Source organism: Saimiri boliviensis, chromosome 8 (assembly GCF_048565385.1).
Source record: "Saimiri boliviensis isolate mSaiBol1 chromosome 8, mSaiBol1.pri, whole genome shotgun sequence".
Lineage (NCBI taxonomy): Eukaryota > Metazoa > Chordata > Mammalia > Primates > Cebidae > Saimiri > Saimiri boliviensis.
The window spans coordinates 76,531,386-76,554,704 of NC_133456.1; the positions used below are offsets into that span (position 1 = coordinate 76,531,386).

The 23,319-nt window shown below is 43.6% G+C and overlaps 2 long non-coding RNA genes across 2 annotated transcripts in view; one reads left to right on the forward strand and one right to left on the reverse strand.

Moving 5' to 3' along the window:
• On the forward strand, positions 1-21,519 carry LOC141585266 (uncharacterized). Its single transcript, XR_012518663.1, has 3 exons — positions 1-65; positions 16,316-16,609; positions 20,256-21,519. It is a non-coding gene; the product is annotated as an uncharacterized LOC141585266 (long non-coding RNA).
• LOC120367595 (uncharacterized) overlaps positions 10,697-23,319 on the reverse strand; it is a 19,493-nt gene continuing 6,870 nt past the window's right edge. The window contains exons 2-3 of the long non-coding RNA XR_005581942.1: positions 19,980-20,460; positions 10,697-10,884 (exon numbers count right to left, since the gene is read on the reverse strand). This is a non-coding gene — a long non-coding RNA (uncharacterized LOC120367595). The remainder of the gene's footprint in view (positions 10,885-19,979; positions 20,461-23,319) is intronic.

Below are 23,319 nucleotides of genomic sequence, written 5' to 3' on the forward strand. Positions count from 1 at the left end.
TTACTGAGCGCTTTCTCCCGCATTGCCTCATTTGATCTTCCTGAGAGGCTCATGGGAAAGATAAGGTAAAAATCGCTCTTATTTCTATTTAATAGACGGGCCAGGGGAGTTGCCAAGATAACACTGCTAGTAAGTAGTAAACTTGAGCCTTCAGCCCCTTCATCCTAACTCAGTGCACTTACCATACCCCCATGCAGTCCCAGCTTTCTGCTTCTCCCCTAGCTTGGTTTCATTTTGTTAAATATTACAAGATTCAGTATCTATAGACCTCCATGTTAAAAAGCCTAGGGTCATCAATGTTTTTAAGAAATGGAAGATTTGAAACAAGGAAGAATGAGGCAGCTTATATCAGTCACGGTCCTGGCAGAAAGCAGAGGACTTGCTTAAAGAGGATAGGCAAAAAAGAGATTCATTCGATAATTTGCAAAGATGCAGGAAGGCTTAAGGAAAACCAAGAGCTAGCAATGTCCCCTAAGGCTCACAACAAATGGAAGCTGTTACCTGCTCTTGGCCTGAAAGGGCAAAGGGAGAGGCAGTTACCAGAGTCTGGAAAGTGCTGGAAAGCTGCAGGAGAGGGCCGTAGCCTTTGGCATTGCCAACCTGCAGCCATCAGTGAGGGTGCTAGGGGAAAATAGTAGCTCACCTCTCCTCCCTCCCACCTTCCAACCACCTGATCGGTGCTAGGCTGACTCCAACCGGAAGTCAAAAGAATAGGGAACCTAAAGATATCCATAAAGACCAGACTCCTGGAGTGGCTGCAAGATGAGGATGAAGAATAGCTTTGTAGGGTTGAATAGGAAACACCCAGCACACAGCTGTGCTCACTAAGATAGCCCAGGACTTGGGAGAGGAGGAAATTGCACAGAGTCAGAGGGGCTGAGCTTTGCAAGGTGGGGATGAGCCTTGTTCTCTCAAAGTGTAATTATTTCAAAGCCCACCTGCAGTTAGCTCTCTGGAAGCCAATCTGGACTTGCACCCCAGAGGAGCCAAAGAAAAACCAGATCACGAGCTCCCAAGAGACTCTACTAACCCCACAGGCAGGGTTGGCCATCCTGTGGGCTGGGTTTAGATCCCAGTTCCACCATTCTGCCCAATTCCAGGCTGTGACTCTGTCCACTTCATTTAATCTCTCTGAATCTCTGAGCCTTCGTGAAATGAGTATAACAATCCCTGGGCTGCCCATCTCAGGACAGGCTGGCACTTTACGCACTGGAAATGCCGCATAAGAATTCCACAGAGGGAGGTCACGTAAGCAAGCTGTGGATCCCAAACAGCCAAGAACACCTAAGTGTCATTTACTCTTCATAAAAAATAAGACCTAGATTTGAAGAAAGTTAAAGCCGGAGAAGCCCTAGAATCATCAGACCAACTACTCTTATATAAAAAGAAAAATGTGAGAGAGGTTCACAGATGGGGGCAGAGCTGGGCCACCAGTCTCCCTCCTTTCACAGTCTCATGGTGCCCCTCCCACCTGCCCATGAAGATGACAGGACCTACCCATGTGAGTATCAAATGACATAAAGGATGAAGTAGTGTTTTGTCCATTGCAACAGTGGTTGCCATCATTGTAATTAATAATAACAATCCTTCCCCTACAAATCTATCCCAGGGAATAAAAATGTCATTAGCTATGTCTTCAAGGGCACAGTAAAATATGACTATTTGGGCCAGGCGCAGTGGCTTACGCCTGTAATCCCAACAGTTTAGGAGGCCGAGGTGGGAGGATTACGAGGTCAGGAGTTCGAGCCCAGTCTGGCCAGCATGGTGAAACCCCCTCTCTACTAAAGACACAAAAATTAGCTGGGCATGGTGACGCGTGCCTGTAATCCCAGCTACTTGGGAGGCTGAGGCAAGAGAATCGCTTGAACCAGGGAGTAGGAGTTTGCAGTGGGCTGAGATAGCCTGGTGGCAGAGTGACACTCAATCTCAAAAAAAAAAAAAAAAAAAAAAAAAAAGGGAAAAAAATGACTGTTTTACCAGGGCAAAGGACATGAAAACCTGAGAACACCCATCAGGTGAGGTCCTCAGAACAGCTAGTGATAAATATCACTTGGCTGAGAAAGAGATTGTTGGACTACAGGACATGACACAGGTGAGTTTTGATTGGCAGCAGATGGCAGGAAAGATAGGAATTGTAAGATCTGCATGTATGAAGGAAATTTCAGATGGGGACGTAAGGGGTTGGGGGCTTAGTCCAAACCCTAGTTGGATAGAGGAGGACACCCCAGCCCAGAAAGCCTAATGGGCTTCCCGGAGCCTCCCTGAGAGTTGGTGGTATTGGGCTCTCCAAGCTCATCTTTAACAGCCGCATTCTATGGTTCAGCCTTCAGCACCTGTTTCCATATATGGACTACTGAATGAAGAGACTAGAATGCGTCTTATTTGTTATAAGGAGATCATAGGCCACATTGCTGCTCTTAAATTAAAAGCCAAAATCTTGACTCTTGGTGAAGATCATCAGCTTTCAAACTGTCCAGATCAGGGCACTGGTCACACTCCACTGGGCTCATCCTGTTCTGCTTCTCTGTATCTCTCATCACTTCAGTGGCTCCTCTGCTCCACTGGCTTCCATCATTCCTTCATACATTCACTCAACAAATATTCCCCAAGGACCTGCAGTGCTCATAACTAGGAATACCACATGAATTTTGTCTGAATGCGATGTATGATAAAAACAGCAACAGTAACACCTAATGCTCAGAAAATGCTTCAGTATTTACAAAGTGCTTTCTCTCGCATTGCCTCGTTTGATCTTCCCAAAAGGGTCATAGGGAAGATAAGGGAGCCCTACCCTCACAGAGCTGACCATCCAGAGGAGGTTGATGAACACTGCCAAATTTCACTGCAACAATCACATGAGCAAAGCATTGGCTCAATCCAGATCCCAGTGCTGAGCAAAGCCACTTGCTCTTCCTGGAAGGGCCGTCTTTGGCACAAATATCCTAAATAGAAGAGAAGAACAGAATGTTAGGACTGAAAAAACCCATTATACATAGAACATCCAGAGTCCAACCTTCTGTCTATGAAGACAAGGGGAGTTTAGTGTTCTATTTATGAGCATGGGAGGTAGGTCGACTCCCTAGGAAAAATTCCCAGCTCTATTGCTTACTGTATACCTTGGTAGTTACTGAACTTCACTTTCCCACTGTCTGAGCTCTATTTTCTTCCTCTGGGTCACAGCAGTAATCATAGTGCCTACAGACTGCTATAAGCATTAGATAAGGCAATACATGTCAAGTCTGAGGGCAAAGAGTGGCCTGGCAATTACTCAATAAAAGGTCACTGTCATTATAGATAAACTGAGGCCAAAAGGAGATATGACTCATCCAATGCCGCTCATCTAGTTAGAAGCAGATGCAAAGTTCGAACCCAGATGCCCCAAATACTAGGTGTATTTTCTCTTACTCCTGCTTTCTTTCTTAATAGAGAGAACACTCCAGTGTTCTTTCTATTACTCCTGCTACCTTCCTACCAGGGAATCTACAAGATGAATTCAGCCTTATCCCATTGAATGTTTAAACTAACGAGGAACTTTGATACTGCATTGTCATATGGAACCTTTCTCATTTGGACCACTAGAAAGGTTATATTTCTTCTACTCAAGTAAGCCCATTTATACCAACTAATTATCTGCCTCACCCTCCTTGCTAGGGAAACTGAAGCTTTCGGCCCACCCTGTGGTCAACACTTGGGGCCAAGTATTTTCTCTCCTCCTTATCTTGCTGAATCACTCTGCAGCCCAAATCTGTAGAGTCACTTCCCCATCTCAGTTTTCTTTGCTTAGATTAAGCACTATTTTTACACCCCAGTTGGCTACAGGGTTGCAAACTAATGTAGAGTCTACGTAAAGGCCTGGGGCCCTTTAAAGGGTCGGAAGATCCATCCAACTCGCCAGCAGGGTGGTGGCAAGCCAGTGCTAGGACTCTGGAATTAACAGATACAGGTATTTGTGTTCACAAAAGCATATTTAACAACCCACTGATAATGCCACAGCCTAAGTCCTAACACTTACTGATTCCATTGAATGACAATGTGTTAGAGAGTCTCAAGTGGTTCACCTTTAGACATGAGTTAACCTAGTCTCCCTCTTTTGTAGGGATGCCAGAGTCTTAGAGTAGAAATTAGAATAAAGAGTAAGAGAGTGTATGGGTTGAGGGTGTGGATCCTGTAACCAAACTGCCTAGATTCAAATCCTGGTTCTACCAATTACTGTGAGGCCTAGGCCAAGTTACTTTATGTCTATGTGCCTCAGTTTTCCCATCTGTAAATAGGGCAAAGGCACTTGACTCGTAGGATTATTACGAGAATTAAACAAATTAGTAACTTACAAAGTAGATAGAACATGCCTGGCACATAACGAGGATTATGTGTTTGTAAAATCAATAAACTAAGAAGGCAGGAGACAGTCTCAGTTACACTAGGCATTCACATATTGGATTAAATACTCTTTAGATCCCCTTTCTTTCACTGTCCTGGTGATGGCAAGCCTGGAAATGCTGCTCTGTGCTGTTCTCTGAGATGTCAAAGCAGTGCTTTGGAAGCACCAAGGAACAGTGCGACTACACCTGGCTAAACTCTCCTGGCTGAGTCAAAAACCACTGCCGTTTTAATTGTCGCCTTGACCTTAGCCACCGTCATTGCAGGCAGAACCTCAGGAGCTTGGAAGTAGAGAATCTGCCCACTAGCAGTCTACACGGGGCCTCTGAAATTCACCAGTATGCAGGGCGCTCATTACTTCTTGTCCTTCTCTCTCTCTCTCTCTCTCTCTCTCTGAGTCACCTCTTGTTTGATGCCCTGAAGGTGGCTGATGACTCACAGCATCCCATCTTTGGTTCCGCCCGGGTGTTCTCCTTCAGACCTTCATTCCATTTAAAAAACAAAAAGAAAACAACTCTATGATTCATTCAATTCCACTACTTTGGGGTTTGGGGAGTGGGGATACAAGGGTAATGGAGAAAAGGTACAAATTGGACTGGTGAAGTGTTCTAATTTAGAGGGTGCATTCATTGCCCTTTATCTGAAGGTGAGGAAAGACTGGCAGCCACCTTACCAGTGCCTGGCATCAGACATGAGTGACAGGCAAGCTCCCGAGACACCTGTGGATCTTCACCAGCACGCAGACTGTCTTTATTTACTTTCTTTTCTACTTACTGTGCCTTTGGTGCTAGAAGCAAGGGCATGGATGGCCAGGTGCTCAGACTCAGGTTGCTCCTCTGACTCTCCTTCCTGCCTGGCACCATTAGCTCAAGCCCTCGTTGCCTCTCAGAAGATCGCACTCCAGTTCTGAGCCCATCCCCTCACCACCAGCCCTTCCTGGAGTCCGCTTGCACTCGAGACTAAATGACCATCACAAGAGCCATATTCTCATTATGTCACTGTCTTGCTCAAAAACTGCCAGGTTCTTTGTAGCCTGCAGACAAAGTTGGACTTCTCACTGGTCCTCAAGGCCCACTGGCCTTAACTCCCACAGATTCCCTACCCAGTGAAAATTATGATGTACTCACTCTAATCAGTCATTCTTATCCTCCACTAAGAACATCTCACATCTATACCTCCACAGAAATCAGAGGCTCTAATCATTTACTCTCTGGGTGGCCTTGGAAAAGTAATTTATTACCTCTGAGCCTCAATTTCCTCATCTACAAAATTATGCTAATAGGGGAGGATTTCCATGAAGAGGAACTGAGATAATACACAAGGGCAGGCGTCCTCAAACTTTTTACACAAGGGACCAGTTCACTGTCCCTCAGACCGCTGGAGGGCCGCCACATACTGTGCTCCTCTCACTGGCCACCAATGAAAGAGGTGCCCCTGCCTGAAGTGCGGGGGGGGGGGGCGGATACATGGCCTCAGGGGGCCGCATGTGGCCCGCGGGGCCGTAGTTTGGGGACGCCTGTACGAGGGCCTAGCATAGTACCTCAAACATAGGAAGAGAGCAACAGAAGTTAGCTTTAATCATAATCATCAAAATAATAACGACAGTGATAATTGTTCTACCTCATGTCATCTCTTCCATGAAGCCTTCTCTGATCTCCCATCTGAGCTCTATACCTCTTTGTTTCAAAGTCACCGTATACTTGCAGGGCCCCCAGATGCCACAGGGTAATACTGAGACTTCCCCACTTATCCTGTCTCCTTCTTTGGAAGCAGGGACTGTGGCTTCTCTGCCTCTGGGTCCTTTGCCTCATCTGAAAATGAATGCTGACACTTGGTAAGCTTTATTTCATGTGGATATTTTTCTGAATCCTACAGGCAGGGTGAGAAAAAGCTAATGGTGGTCCTGAACTATTCTGGGAGAATCGGGTTTCTCCAGAAATAAAAGAGTACCTCATTGTGGTACCTCTCTGTTTATGTGGACACACAACCCAACCCAGCCTGGGCCACCAGAGGAACCAGCTGGGAAAGCTTTGTGAACTTTGTCCTCTCGCCCCAACACCCTGTTTCCCAAAGCCTGGACCAGTAATGTCCTTTTGACCAGAAAGGACGAGGGCAAGTGAGTGCAGGAGAAAAAGTGGTGCATTGATCACTGACAGCCTGCTTGGGACATGGGCGAAAGCGGAAGGGAAGAGATCTTATTTTCTAAGACTTGGGAAGGGAAAATGAAAGTGGGAGGGAAATCATCTGTGGCTTATGTTCTCTAAAGCTCAAAGCAAACTTGCTGCCCCATACATGATGTTGATCAGGGAAAGTCTCCTCTAGTTACACAGAACTCCGCAGCTTGGTAAGCATGAACTCAGAAAGGTCCCAGCTTTCTGATTCGTCTGATCCACAAGCCTTGGTCAGCATTTGACATTCCTTATGTAGCTGTCACTGCCAGACTAAAGCCTGGTCATTTACAGTCGCTGTACTTTTCTGAATTTAAATCTGAAAAAAATAGGCCACACCTGCCCTACACCTCCTAAGGGTCTAGATCTGAAAGGACCCCCAGGGATCATCCCATCTAGTCTAACCCCAGCCCAGAGAGGAAGGGTCACACCACCAGGCAGTGCTGAAGCCAGGCCTGCAACACACTTTCCACTACCCCAAGATGCCCCCACCGGCTGTTCAATCTAAGGACATAACCCTTGAAGAAAGGAGATTGTGAAATGCTTCCACTAGAAGCCCAAGGCTGGCTGAAAGCCCAGATGCTTCTCTTTTAACCCTCCTAACCTAGTCCCAGTTCAGCAATTTGCTTCCCACTGGTTCACGTTAACCCTTTTTCTCCATGAGGCCAAGGCTTGTCTTCCGACGAGCAGCACCTTACGATAACTAAAGCTGCCTTCTGCTTGTACCTTCCCAGACACCTCCACTGGCAAGATCTTTCCATTGAGCAATCTTCTTGTGCAAACTGACTCTTCCTTGCCCTTTACAATTACTCAGCAACTCTGCAAAACAGTAACCCAACTGTTTATTTTGACTTCAAGCTCAAGGTTAAAGAGCTAGCTTTGTCATTTTTTTTTTATTCCCCTTGAGGAAGTTACTAGAGACCTCAGGGATTTCTTGTCTTTGACTTTTGACTACCAGCTTGACAAGCCTCCATCTTCTGCTAGCCCCGAGCCTGTGCCAGGTGACACAGAAGGTACCAGGGAAGAAAGGGGACACTCATCCAGAGGGAAGATGCTTTCTAAATGGAGATTGGCATTCACTCAACCGTCCCTCCAACCACCCCATCCCCAGGGCACCAACCTGCCCGTGTTTTCAATGCATCAGTATCTCTCACTTTTCTTCTGTAGTTTCAGAGTTTACAAAGCATTCTAACCTCCCTCGATACATGGAATGTCCAGGACCTCCCTGAAAGGCAGGATGCGTATTAGAGAGGAGATAATCATATATGTTTATGCTTATATCTGGGACGAACCTAATCAAGGTTACAGCGTTAGAAAGTATAGTCAGCCTCTTGACTCCATGTTCAGTGCTCCTTCTAATCTTTCTTCTGCCAGCTACTCTCCCTATTTTCCATCTTGTACACCAAGCTGAAAGAGCTTTCTAGAATACCATTCTTCTTCGACTGCTCTCTCATTCACAAACTTTCAGCAACTCCTGAAAGTCCATAGGATGAAATTCCAATGACTCTGTTTCTCTTTTAAGGCCCTCCACAATAAGACTCCAAAGTATCTCACTAGCACTATTCCCACCCTGTCAGCTCGGGTGAAGCTACGTGAGTTTCCCGCAATGTCTTATGCACTTTTTCAACCTCTGGCCCTTATCTTGTTGCATCCCCATGCCACCCCACAGATCCATCTTCGAGGTGCCTCTTTAATAATGGCGCCCATTGCTAGAAGATCTCTGGATACTCCCAGCACACAATGAGCTCTCACTTCTTAAATTCCACAGCCTGGATGAAGCTGGAAACCATCGTTCTCAGCAAACTGACACAAGAACAGAAAACCAAACACCGCATGTTCTCACTCATAAGTGGGTGTTGAACAATGAGAACACAGGGACACAGGGAGGGGAACGTCACACACCTGTTGTGGGGTGGGGGGGTAGGGGAGGGATAGCAGCGGGTGGGGGGGATTGGGGAGGGATAGCATTAGGAGAAATACCTAATGTAGATGAAGTGGGATGGATGCAGCAAACCACCATGGCATGTGTATACCTATGTAACAAACCTGCACATTCTGCACATGTACCCCAGAACTTAAAGTATAATAAAAACAAAAACAAAACAAACAAACAAACAAAAAACAAGCTTTCATACTGATCTAAATCACAGACTCCTATACCACGAGTCCTCAAGGAAGATTTTCAGAGAATTAAAAAATAAAAATAAAAAAAAATAAAAGAAATCCAACCGTAATACTCTCTGGACCTAGAGAGCAAATGTGCATTAGGCAGAGGTGAAGGCTAGCCTTTATCTGTCATCTCCCACCTCAGCTCACATGCATCTGCTGGTGGTTATTTACTAAACATCAGGTTCCAAAAGAGTTTAAATTAGGGCTTGCTTTCTCCTGATTAGAAAAATAAGAGAAAGGGAGGAAAAAATATTGGATCAAAGGTCCAATATTTCTATTTCATCACCAAAATATTAAATGTACCCTACTTTATCAGAGGAGGAAGAGGAGGAGTGGGAAGAAAAAGGAAGACACTGAGCGGGATGGCTCAAGTTTAGAGCGAAGGTACCTGATTCCCATTTGTGGTTCTTCCGGGACCCGTAATGAACATACCCAGTCTATGTGTTCAATAGTGATGACCTTCAGCCATTTCACGTTGGGGTATTAGATTTCTGGAAAATGTGGGTGATTTTCTCTGCCCAGCCCATCTCACTGGATACTTGCTGTGAAAGTGCTGTATAAGTGTAAATGCTAGAGCTCTGTGAGTGGTGACTAATTTCCAAAGGCCAGGCCACCCCCAACCCCACCTTCAGAGTATGTCTGTTAAAATACGTGAGACCATTGGGATCTGTAGAAGAGCAAATGCTCCTTTTTGCATCTATGCTGTTGACTGATGGCCTTCTGGTGCTGGAAATGTCCTGTGATCCTTAGACTATTATTAGGGATGGTTAAACTGGTCGAGGGAAGCTAAAAACTGCCAGCATAGCCATCATTAACCTTTCGGTTTCCCGTTTCAGAAACCAGTTTCAAAATAAAATCTATTTTTTTTTTTTTTTAAGGAGAGCACATTTCTGTAGATCTTCATAACACACTGAAAGAAAAGAGAATTTCACTCTGCAAGACTGGGGAGATTGTCTTTCCTGAGTTTTCTCAGTCCCAGCCATTAACCCTGGAACATTTGTTCCAAGGTGGAACTTGAGCCTTGAAGTTCAGCCAAGTTGGGTGGACTTCCTGGTGCCTCCACCGCTGGCTTGCGGGAGCCCTGCCCTGGGACAAATGTACATGAATCCAAATCAAGCAGAATCTCAGGGAACGGTAAAAGGGTTGGGGAAGACGGAGTTTGGGTCTGAGGGACTCGGGTTCTTGCTCTCAAGTCTGTATCTGCCTCCGAGTTACTCATGGGAACTTATGTCTCCCATATTTTCTTTCTTTATCCGTTATTTGTTTAATTCACAAAAATTATATATACTTGTGGTGTACAAGATGATGCTTTGATATATGCCTATATTATGGAATGGCTAAATGAAGCTAATTAACATATGTAGCACCTTATCTTTTTTGTGACAAGAACACTTAAAATCGACTCTTTGAGCAGTCTTTAAGAAGTTAATGCGATGCTGGGCTTAATACCTAGGTGATGGGTTGATAGGTGCAGCAAACCACCAAGGCACAGAGTTACCTATGTAACCAACCTGCATATCCTGCCCATTTGCTCCCAAACTAAAACAAACAAACAAACATTTAAATATATATATATATGTAATATATTGATATTAACTATAGTCACTTATGATGGGCAATGGATCTCCTGAATGTGTTCAAATTTTGTATCCCTTGACCAACATCTCCCTAGTCCCACCATCTGGCAACCTCTGAGAATAACCATTTTACTCTCTGCTTTGAGTTCAACTATTCTACATTCCGCATGTAAGTGCCACATTTTCATCTGAAATACTCTTGGACTCCCAGGCTCCCAAGATCTGGCAGGCTTCAGTGAATCATCCACCTAACGGCCCCCCTCCCCTAAGACGCATTTGCAACCTCGCTTTAATTACTGCCCCCACCTCCTTAAGGCAGCCAAGATATTTTAAAACACTTGTTTTGATCTTCTTTGCATATCAGTTACACTATTTCTGAGCATGTTTATTTTTATTTTTTTTTTTCCGGTGGTGAGCCCGTTGCTTTGAGCCCTCTGCTCGCACGTTTCCACTTCCTCTCACTTTCCTGTGCGCGGCTGTGGCCTCCGCTGTGCGGCTCGGAGTAGGCTGGGTGATTCTCATGGGCCTGTGGCCTTTGATGGAGCTAGGGGAGGCAGGTTCTCCCACCGCTGGTGCTCCATTGCTCCTGACATCTGCAGAGGCAAGATGAAATTTCAGTTGTGTTTCATTTGTTCCATCTCCCAAGGAAGTGGCCCTGACTACTAGTCAGATAAGGGAAAAAGGGCCTTTCTTGGCCATGAAAGAGACCACGGATTTAGTCCAAACCCTGACACTGACCATGAAAAAATCCTCTTCCCTCTCTGGATTGGACTCAGAATTGCTGAAGCTCTGGTGGATTCCTAACCATTTTAACAATTAGCTGTTCTAACAGTGTGCTTTTCTAACAACTGGCAAAAATCATTTACGTATTGAAGATGAGCTTAGGGTCAGCTTCTGAAATAAACATGTTGGAGGCACAGGGATGATTGAGGTACTCCACGTTCAAGAAGCAATGACTGAACGTGGAGTACCTCACAACCATCTCTTTGTGATAGGATCTTGTGAAATGTGCATGATATGACTTGTGAAAAGTCCAAGCTAAACCTTTGTCATGGCATACATACAAACCCACATGCTTCCCAACATTTTCTTATATCACAGCATACCTAGAACATAGTATTTTTAGTTCAGCAAACAGGGCAAAAGAACAAAGCCACTCTTGCCCGGTAGCAACCAGCTCATTAATTGTGGCCGTGCTGAGCTCTTCCTGGCAACTTTAAAGATTGAAGAGAGAATATTTGGGCCCATTTGAGACCCAGACTTGGGAAAGTTCAATTTAAAGGATTAAGACAACTCTTGTTCTAACCAGAATAACAAGAGTGTTCTGACTTATGAAAATCGCAAAATTCTAGAGAAGGCAAAACAGGTAAGAAAGTGGGTCCTGAATCCAGACCATGGGATTCAGTGGACACTCTACTATTTACCAACTGTGTGTCTTTAGGAAACACTCAAGCTCAGTTTCTTTAATCTTTAAAATGGGAATAATAATACTTTCAGTGGCAATAGGACTAAATAAGGTAATGCATTTCAGCACATTCCAAGTACTTATAAATATTAGCTATGATTATGGTTAGTGTTAGACAAGAAATTAAAGATCATTTGGGCCAATCTTCTCATCTGAACAAAGAAGAAACTTTGACTTGATCAAAGTCACACAGATAGTTAGTAGCTGAGCTGAACTGGGACTGGAACCTAAGTCTTCTGGTTTCAGTGGTGTGCATTTATATACCAAGGGGTATGATACTTCAGTCTGTATTAAAAACATCCAAATTCCTAGGTATGTAGAATGAATTATTTTTCTCCAGAAGACATTTGGAAGGTAGGACTCTTCCTATTTGTTTTAAACTGATTTACCAGCGACTCTGACTTGAAGCACGGGCTTGAATAAGATAATTTATCAAAGGCTTGCCTCCTATTTAAGAGGGTATCCAAGGACTGACCTCCATGACTTTGGAAGGCACAAAAATGGGTACAGTGGTTGTACATCTGCATCTCAGGGGGCCAAAGGCTTCCGATCACCAATACAGAAGTCCCATTTTATATAGGAACATAATAAACCTCTGGTTCACTCAGAACCGCACATGTTCAACAGCAAAATAAGAGTTAGAACTTGAATCTCTGACTTGATGCTGGTACTCATCACAGAGATCTCACAAAGAGAAGCAGGATTTAAGATTCACTGTTACTGTACCCTTGCCACTTCCTTCAACCCTATAAACATGCTGACATGCCCTGCAAAGTCAATTATTCATTTAATTGTGCTTTGATCCTTCCTTTTTTTTTTTCTACTTCCAGCCACAATGGTTTGAGGTAATTTATAGGAAATACAATAATGAATAATGAAGAGTACATAAAAATAAACTACAATATCCTATAAATAGACCATAGGATATATAGGATTGTGCTTTCCAATGTGGCAGCCACAAGACACATGTGTCTATTTATGTTTAAATTAATTAAAAGTAAATATAACTAAAATGTAGCCCTTCAGGTTCACAAGCCACATTTTAAGTGCTCAATCACCCCATGTGGCCAGTGGCTACATATTGGACATTTCAGACACAGAATAGTGCCATGATTACAGAAACATCTATTAGACAGTGCTGTCTAGACAGACAACCAAGTCATACGTTCTCACACATTTGCAATGAAGCAGCGAAAATTTTGGCTCTGAGCTTCGTGTTGCTAAAGCCAAATAAAGCAAAGCAAAATCAGTTGTGTCATTATCAATTCCTCAAGGGAAGCAAAACCTTTCTAGCACTTAGACCTAAAAGAATTCCTCATATGGGGCTTTATAGAAAAGTTCACCAAGTGACACGGAAAATAATGTCTTCAGAAACCACAAGAGACACTTTCAGTTTATAATTCACTAAAATTCAACCTAATGAAAACATTTCCCTGGTGAGAGGTTAGGATGCTTACCTGGTTCTAAACAGAGATAGCTTAGCAAAATCTGTCAAGTGAATTTGCTCTACGGGAATGACATTAGAATCTGAGGCCTGAACAGCAAGATGATGCTGCCATTGTAGATCCAGAAGAACATCCAAACGGAAGGAAAAGTAAGTGAATGTTCCTTACATCTGAAAGTATTGAGCAAATCTGAGGAAGAAAAAGGCCAGTGAACTTCGTGGATGAGGCTGAGAGTGGAGGGAGATGATGCCGAACAGGCAGTTGGGACCAGATCACATAGGGTTTTATAGCTTGTGGTGAGAGGGTTTAGCAAAGAGACAAACTTAGAATTTATAGCTTTGGAAAGATCGGTCTGGCTACTGCACGAAGAGCTGACTGTAGAGGGAAAAAGTGTGGGCAGGAAGAACATGATAATAGCTTGGAATAAGAGAGTCAGTAGTACAGATGGTGAGAAATAGTCTAATATTTTAGCTGTAAAGTCAATAGGACTTGCTGAGAGATTAAACGTAGGGTTTCAGGGAAATGAAGAATATCAGAATGACTCGATTATTTGTGTTGAATAAATGGCAAAGGGGCCAGGTGACACTTACTGTGACAGGGAAGACTTGAGGAGGAGAGATGTGGGGGTAGAGAAAGACTAACTCAATCGTTTGGTTTGGGTCACAGTTTGTGTGAAGTGCTTATTACACATACAAATAGAGTTATGGAGTCTGAAGCTCAAGGGAGAAGTTGGTTAGAGATAGAGATTTGAAGTTATCTGCATATAAATGGTATTTTAAAGCCATAGGACTCAATGAGTTCATCTAAGAAGAGTACAGACAGAATAGAGATAAGAACCCCAGTGCATGCCAAAATCTGATGTCGAGGAGAAACAGTCAGACAAGGAGACAGAAAGGTAAGGACAAGCCAGGTGAGTGTGGGATCACAAAGCCTAGAGAAGAAAGTGTTTATGGAAGTGTGAAGGATTGACCATGTCAAATTCAGCTCAGCAGTTCTGTTAGTGGAATACCCTTTGACATTGGAAACATGTAGGTCATTGGTGACTCTGATAAAGACTATTTAAGTGGAGTCACAGAGTCTAAAGAAAATTAGAGCAGAGTTGAGGAGATAATGGGAGCTAACAGAGTGGAAACAGGAAATGTAGATCTTACTTTTAAAGGTTTGTTTTTTTTTTTTTTTTTTTTTTGGTGAAACCATCAAAGTAAGGGGGTGGTAGCTAAAGGGAGGTGTAAGGTCAAGGGAGAGCTGGCATTTTTTTTTTTTTAGTTGTTATAAAAGCATATTTGTATGGTGATGGAATAGATGTAATGGAACATCAGAAATTGATATTGCAAGAGAGAAACATAGGAAAGGAGAAAGGAGATAGGATCCAGAGGACAAATGGAAGGGTTGGCCTTAGAAACCATGCCACTTCCTCCACTATAATAAGAGGGAGGCAGTGCATGTGGGTACAGAGGCAGGTGGGTTAAGGAAAAATGCAATAACTCTCCTCTGATAGCAAAAAGGAAGGTCATAATTCTGGGGCATGGAATGTGTAGAGCATGGTGGATATTCAAATAGGGAGCTAAAGGTTTGAAAAAGTTATCCCAGAGACTGAAAAGTAAATTTTCTAGAAGTGTCATAGGATCCAGCAGCACGGTCCATTTCAGGTTTGTGATCAGTTTAAAGTGAACTGATCAGCATGGTTTACAATGTCCTTTTTTTCTCTCTCTCTTTTGAGATGGAGTTTCGCTCTTGTTACCCAGGCTGGAGTGCAATGGCGCAATCTCGGCTCACCGCAACCTCCGCCTCCTGGGTTCAGGCAATTCTCCTGCCTCAGCCTCCTGAGTAGCTGGGATTACAGGCACGCACCACCACGCCCAGCTAATTTTTTGTATTTTTAGTAGAGACGGGGTTTCACCATGTTGACCAGAATGGTCTTGATCTCTTGACCTCATGACCCACCCGCCTCGGCCTCCCAAAGTGCTGGGATTACAGGTGTGAGGCGCCGTGCCCGGCGCTTACAATGTTCTTAACAACATTCTACGGTTTGGTTCCAAGCAAAGGAGGAATTAGAGAATATACATTTCACCAGAACTGTGGTTTTGCCAGGTACAATAAACTAGCAGGAGAAGGCGAGGTATTGAAAGGACAGTGTTTATGGCACAGAGTAGAGGGAGTTATCGTTGGAATAGGCTACCCAGGAACACATCACTGGGCTCTGCACATATCCAAAGTGTCTGCCTGGACCCATCAGTATGTCAAGAATTTTCCTTCCCTGCTCAAAGGAAGCTCACTACTGACTTCACCTGATGCCTGCAACATCTAGAATCCCCCTTCAGGGTTTTGCAGTCAATTAAGGACTGAGTGTTGGGCACCAAACTGGGTGAAAGAATCACTTGTGAGCACACACACACTTGCAGCGAAGTCTCAGCACATTCTTTAGACCTAAGGGGCTGCCTGGCTGGCAGGAAAATACCCTAAACATGCAGAGAAAAGACCTGGGTTTCATCAGTTTCTGTGGCTTTTACCAAATGAGAAAGTTTTTTCATATCCTGAACCTCTGTTCCCTCTCATCACAACTCTGGCCTGGCTTAAATTACAGCTTCTTATACAGATCTGATGAGATGGTGAATGTACAACCATTTTCAAGTGTAAGGAATTATGGAGATGTGAGAAATTACATTGTTATTACGACTCTGCAACGGGGGTACCAAATGCAAATCTAAGACATTTCTGGTGTGAGACTGATTTCAAATGTCAGCTAATATAGGTCACCGTGGCTTAAAAGCAATTTGCCTTAAAATTAGAAACATGAAATGCTTAAAACGAAAGGCAGTGCATTTCAAAACAGAGGCAATTGAAAGCAAATTTCTCTTTGTGTGTGTGTGTGTGTGTGTGTGTAACATCCTATGAACCTGTGGCTCTCACAGGCCCAGGATATTGCTGCAGTTGGCAGCCGGCTGTGTTTTGAACAGCACAGCACTAATTTCTGAGTGACTCTGTAATCCTGAGTGAGTGACTCTACCTTTGGATTCCTCAATCGTCTTCTCTGTAAGGTGGGAAGAATTGTACCACCTCCTATTCCACTTACATGGTATCAGGAAGATCTTTTTTTCTTTTTTTTTTTTTTAGGAAAAAAGAACTGAAAATACTTTTGGTTACTCTGCAAAGAGGTTGTTGTAAATGTGAAGTGTCACTATTATTAAGTGCGAGGCGATCCTTCCCACCCCCATCATGTTCCAGCGCTACAGCGTGAGCTGTGTGACAGGCTATTTTTAAATTCCCATCTCTGGAAGCATATGGTCCTGCACAGTGCCAAAAAGAGAAAAATGACCTGCTTTGGTTTGTTTGCTTATTTGTTTTGATCCGATGGAACATTTTCTATGATCCTGTTAAAGGTTGTTCTTTCTACTTTAAACTTTTAAGGTGAGTGCTAAAGATCTTCTACAACGTAGTCTGAAATACACTGTGGCACTATAACTTGCTCAGACAATGAGAAGAGGTCATATCAGGGCAATGATGTATTTATACAAATCTTCTGCATTTCTTGTGTATCATCTAAGACATTTCAAAAATATGATTATTTTTAACTATTTTTATGATTTTTTGTCTAATTTCGTGGTAGTTTTATTTGTTTAGTAGCAGCATTTTTAGGTGATTTCTTTTTGCAAATATTAGAACATTTATTTTATAAAATAAAAGAGATTCCTTTTCTTTATTGTTACCTACAAAAAAAGAAGTTGTTTCAAAGCTTTCCTGATTGTTTATTACTATTATTTCTTTTGGTTTTATGTTTTATTATCAATTGCTATTGACTGAAGCCTTCTCCCATGACAAATATACAGTACATTTATTATAAACTTCATTTCTGCTGCCCCCTTGAACTGACCTAACTTTACCTCCTCTGCTGTGCTATTTGGCAAGACTGTCCTGAATCTTGTCAAACTTCCCACTCATTGGATTTGATTTCTGACACCAGATTCCTGGAAAGATATCTATCTGATCATTTGGTAAACGAAAGACATGAAAACACCTATTTCACAAGTTTCAGGGGACCTGACTTTTGTGCAAGAGGAAAAAATTTCCCCAGTTGAGGTCAGTAAGGTTCCCCCAAGCTCTTTTTATTTATTTATTTATTTTTATTTTTATTTTTTTTTTTCCTCTAAGGTCCAGGATTCAATTCTCTTATCTTTGGGTCAGGTGACAGATAACAACAGAATTGATGAATTTCATGGCACTTATCCAATGAAAAAGGTAATTTAAAAGGAAGGTGGTAAGGAAAACTCAGAAAGAAAGTTGAGACCTGCAGTCTTCAACTAAATGATGAAATCAAGAATATGTCAGAGGATTTTGAAGTGTTCTGTGTCACCCTGGGAGTCAATAAGAAAGCCAATCAGGGAAATTCACAAAAGCCAAGGTTTTTTTAAAAAAAATTATCAAGTTACAGACATATCCAACATTGGAAATCTCTTAAGCAGGGGTGAATGCCCTTAATTAGGTTCAGGAAGAGCATGCATGAGCATTTCTTCTGGGGATGTTGCTGCAGAAATCCTTAAATTGGCCACACGTGTGACTCAGTAACCTTCATGGTCCTGTCCTGCTCTGAAAACCTCTGATTCTACAGATCAGTCAGCAACTTCACATCCTTTTTGATAGCTAGGCAAATAGACACTGTGAGACCACGTTGGGTTGTCTCTTTTTTTTTTTTTTTTTTTTTTTTTGAGACGGTGTCTCGCTCTGTTGCCTAGGCTGATGTGCAATGGCACAATCTCGGCTCACTGCAACCTCCACCTCTTGGATTCAGGCAATTCTCCTGTCTCTGCCTCCCAAGTAGCTGGGGCTACAGGAGTACATCGCCACACCTGACTAATTTTTTTTTTTTTTTTTTTTTTTTTTTTTTTTTGTATTTTTAGTAGAGACAGGGTTTCATCATGTTGAGCAGGCTGGTCTTGAACTCCTGACCTCAGGTGATCCACCTGCCTTGGCCTCCCAAAGTGCTGAGATTACAAGCGTGAGCCACTGCACCTGGCCCACTTTGGGTTTTCAAGAATTTTCCTGTGTACGTGTGGAGAGGCTCCCTACTTATTTGGTTCTCCTTCCTAAATTTGTCTCACATCCCAAAGTGTAGTCACAAAAAATAATATGACGTTTTCTTCCCCTACAACCAGAACTGCCTTTCACTTAACATGTAATTCTTTCTCCACTTTCATTGGTCTGGTCCAGAACCACCAGGCAGACTCCTGCAGCATCCCTCTTCCCTCCTGTATCCACAAGTTCATTCTTTACATAGTCTCTCTAAATTATCATTTCATCATCACTTATCATTGTTTTAAAAACTGTGTCCCTCCCTCAGGATGTAAACTCTCCTCAGCATGTAAATCCAGAACTCCATTCTGACTGGGAGTTCTCAGTCCATGCAGATTGGTCTATCCAAAGTTTACTGACAAAACCCTCCACCAATTGATTCTGCCATGCTGCACCCATAAAGACCTTCTTCAGGCCAGGGCACAGTGGCTCGTACCTGTAATTTTAGCACTTTGGGAGGCTGAGGTGAGAGGATTGCTTGAGGCTGTGAGTTTGAGACCAGCCTGGCTCACATGGTGAAACCCCATCTCTACTGAAAACACAAAGATTAGCTGGGCATGGTGATGCATGCCTGTAGTCCCAGCTATGTCAGGAAGCTGAGGGACAAGAATTGCTTGAACCCAGGAAGTAGAGGTTGCAGCAGGCCAATCATGCCACTGTACTCCAGGTAGGGTAAGACCCTGCCTCAGAAAAAAAAAAAAAAAAAAAAAAAAAAAAAACTGACGTTCATCATCTCTGTCTACTTCATCACCTGGCATTGTCTCACCTCCTCCAACTTCTCCACACCATTAATAATCTCCCCCTTCTCTGCACTCGTAGGGGATTCAGAGTCTCTGGGCATCATTTAAGCAGTACGTACTTTACAGACTTGAGGTGTTATATATCTGTTTTTTAGGGTCTGTGTCTCGGTCTCCCAACAATGAGTTGTAAGTTCCCGGAAGGTAGGGACCATCTCCTACATTTCTTTTGAACTCCCTTGGTGCTTAGCACATTGTAGGGCATGGGAGAGTAGCAACCATTCTTAACATTCATGGCAGGCTTTAGTGTGTACAAAGCACTTCCATCTGCCCTTCATGTAATGTTCCCAACAACTAGCTGTCATTCGCAAGGCAGATAAGGAATAGTATCTTACAGGTGGAGACACTGAAGTTCAAAGAGCTCATAACACCGGCGAGTGCAATAGAGTTTATAGTCCAATGCTCTCCCAGTAATAACGACTGAATGAGTAGATAAAGAACAGATCCTGCAGCTCAAAAATGTGTGGGTAGCCAAAGGGAAGTGGGCACATATTTGACTATAGGTGCCATCATGTTGCGGTAGATTGACTGCCAATACAGACTAGAGAATTCTTTGGATGGATGGACTCGGTCTGACTGACACATGATCCGTGTTTCTTTGACTCTGGCCGTGTTCTGCAAATGAGATGAGATTCCAATAAGAACCAAGAAGGCTTTGAGATGTGTTTCTGTGGGAGCCTAGATGAAAATCAGTAACGTTAGACGTTGCTCTGGGCAACCCCTGGGTCTGTCCATCTCCAGGCGTCTAGAAACCTGTACCCAAGGCAGATCGAACGGATAGGGGCCTGGAAGAAGCCTTAGGCACCAATTGGACCTCAGTGTTTTTCACTTGTTTAACTGCTAAATTCACCCAATCACATTTAAATAAATTTTATGAGACTCTGAAAATGTGTTTCTGTTCCTCTAGAAATTACCTCTAAATTTTCTAGTATAAACGTCTGCCAGCTTTGTTCAGCCAAGTTCCTTTCCCCCTCTTTTCTTTGACAATGAAAGCAGCTTTGGTGCCAACGCTCAGAACTGGCAGGTGTTTGATGACACATGTTCTGCGATAAATGTTTATTACATAAGTTCATTCAAGCTAGCTACCAGAGCTTTTGAGGCATCATTGCTACTTATCATAAAATTGTCCTTGAAAACCAGAAGCCCAATATATTCCCAAAAGTTCTATTTTTTTTTCTTTCTTCTTTTAGGTTCTCTGTGTTCTCTCAACGTCTGGTGCCATGGAGAAGTCAGGAGATGGTGCTTGAATCCTGACTCTGTCACAAGCTGGCTGTGTGACCCCGGGAAAGCCACTTCTCTGCTCCGAGCCGAGTTGCTCATTTGTAAAACGAAGAGGTGGAAGCTGTGATTGCCAGGGTCTCTCTAATTTCTGACGTGTCCCAATAAGAGGACAAACTGGTGGGGGAAAAATAGCAATTTCAGTCAAGCAGAAACACATGCTTGCCTTTCCTCACCCAGAATGTGCTTTACATAACTGAATTTCCTTCCTTTTTGACTGGCTTGCCCTCCAGTCAGGAGGCAGGGGAGCAGCAAGGCTGGCAGCGGCTTGGAGAGGGTGCCTGTGCAGGGATGGATGAGGGGAGGGGAAGCTGAGGGAGGTTTTGCCAGCGAGTGAATGAGGCACAGGTACCATGAACTACTAGACCTTCTTATTACCGTGATTATGCTGTATTAGAATGGCATCATCTCACTTCCTCCAGCTTCTCCACACCATCAATGATCTTCCCGTTCTCTGTACTCCTAAGGGGTTCAGAGTCTCTGGGCATCATTTAGGTAGTAAGTACTTCACAGACTTGAGGTGTTATATAGGGGATGTGTCTTGGTCTCCCTGAGTTGTAAGGGTCCAGAGGGTAGAGACCATTTCTTACATTTCTTGTTACTGTGATTTTATGTTGTATTAGAATGAAAAGACCTGCAGGGTGTTTAAAGTACAAAAACCTAGAGAACTACTAAGAAACTGCCAGTCCCATGATTATTCTAGATGAAACATTCAGAAACTTTAATGATGCGAATTAGATTAGTTTTTGAAGAAAATACTTACATATTAAGAATTGTACGGCCGGATGCCGTGGCTCCCGACTGTAATCTCAGCACTTTGGGAAGCTGAGGCAGGTGGATCACCTCAGGTTGGGAGTTCGAGACTAGCCTGGCCAGCATTGTGAAACCCCATCTTTACTAAAAATACAAAAATTAGCCAGGCAATGTAGCACGCGCCTGTAGTCCCAGCTACTCAGAAGCCTGAGGCATGAGATTCACTTGAACCTGGCAGGCAGAGGTTGCAGTGAGCCAAGATTGTACCATTGCAACCCAGCCTGGGCAACAGAGTGAGACTCTGCTTAAAAAAAAAAAAAAAAAAAAATTAAAAATTGTCAACAATTTTTTCCTCCAAAACTTTCAACTAGCGCATGTGAAAACATGCGGTAGGTCTTGTCACGCATTAAAGTTTGCACCAAAATCTCATGCACTGTTACTGTCTCTGTTTTATAGGTGAGAAAGCTGAGATGCTAACAGGCCCAGCACCTGGTCAGAAGATTCAAATCGCAGGTGGCAACATGGAGAGTTAACCGAAATCCTTGCCCCTGGGTCTGGAACTCTGCTACTGTGCTTGCTCTAAGGCATTCTTCTACACTGCTCCACGGAGAGCTATGCTTGGCCTCAGGCAGAGATTAATAATTATCTGTAAACCAGAATCAGGGTTTATCTCTCTGCTGTCTAAAGTACTAATGTGCAATCACAGCCTATCAGAGCAATAAAGTTCCCTAGATAGCACTAAGCTTTTTCCTCAGCTGAGTACCTCAGTGGTCCTCTCTGGTGCTCTAGGACAAGCTAGTGGCAAAATCAGGACTGAGAATCTCTTAACTCCCACTGTATACTCTTTATGAAACATGGTATTAAAAACCAAAGTGAAGCCGGGCGTGGTGGCTCACGCCTGTAATCCCAGCACTTTGGGAGGCCGAGACGGGTGGATCACGAGGTCAAGAGATCGAGACCATCCTGGTCAACATGGTGAAACCCCGTCTCTACTAAAAATACAAAAAATTAGCTGGGCATGGTGGTGCGTGCCTGTAATCCCAGCTACTCAGGAGGCTGAGGCAGGAGAATTGCTTGAACCCAGGAGGCAGAGGTTGCAGTGAGTCGAGATCGCGCCATTGCACTCCAGCCTGGGTAACAAGAGCGAATCTCCGTCTCAAAAAAAAAAAAAAAAGTGAAGCCAGGCACTGTGGTTCATGCCTGTAATGCCAGCAGTTTGGGAGGCTGAGGGAGGTGGATCGCTTGAGGGCAGAAGTTCAAGACCAGCCTGGCCAATATGACAAAACTCCATCTCCACTAAAAATACAAAACTTAGCCAGGTGTGGTGGCACACACTTGTAATCCCAGCTACTTGAGAGGCTGAGGCAAGAGAATCACTTGAACCGGGAGGCAGAGGTTGCAGTGAGCCAAGATGGAGTCACTACTCTCCAGCCTGGGTGACAGAATGAGACTGTCTTTAAAAAAATCAAACAAACAAACAACAACAACAAAACAAAGTAATTGAGGAGATGAATTACTAAATAGTATCAGGAATTATTTTTTTCAAGCCACCTAATAATCCTGCTTACCAAGATTGGACAGAGTTAACTTTCACCTCAGTTTCCTCGGTGACTTGCATTACCAACCTCACCAATATCATGCAGAGGGGCTGAGGCAGAAGGAACTGTTGCTGACCATGAGTCATCCATTCTTGACCTTCAGTATGTTTTGAAAATGTGTTGTGAAATGCTTAACAATCAATAATTCCATCACCAGGCAGCATGAGGCTGGGAGTTATGCAACAGGCGGAACAGGGCATTACTGCTGCGTCATTCAGGAGACTCCAAATTTCTGTTGTGGGCAGAACCTTCAGCAGGACCTAAACACACAAGGTCCCCGTAAAATTTTTAAAAGAAACAAAAGGAGATGGAAAACAGAGAAGTGAATGTAGACTTCTTTGCTTCTTTGGATCAGTAAAGTGGGGCTAGCAGCTAAGTGTAGATATTCTCAAACTAGCACATCTGTTCTTTTCTGGCAAAGGCTAAAACCAATGTTACACTCCAACGTTACGCTACTGCTAGGCCACTCTTCTCTGCGCCCCAGAGAGTAGCTTCATCTCCAGACGTTGCAAGTGTCCTAGGTGAAGGAGGTAGCTACTGCAGGGAACGGAGCACAGAACAAGGGGGTGAAGACCCAGGTCAAGTCCCTGGCTGCCATTTACAAGGCCTATGACACTGAGAGTGG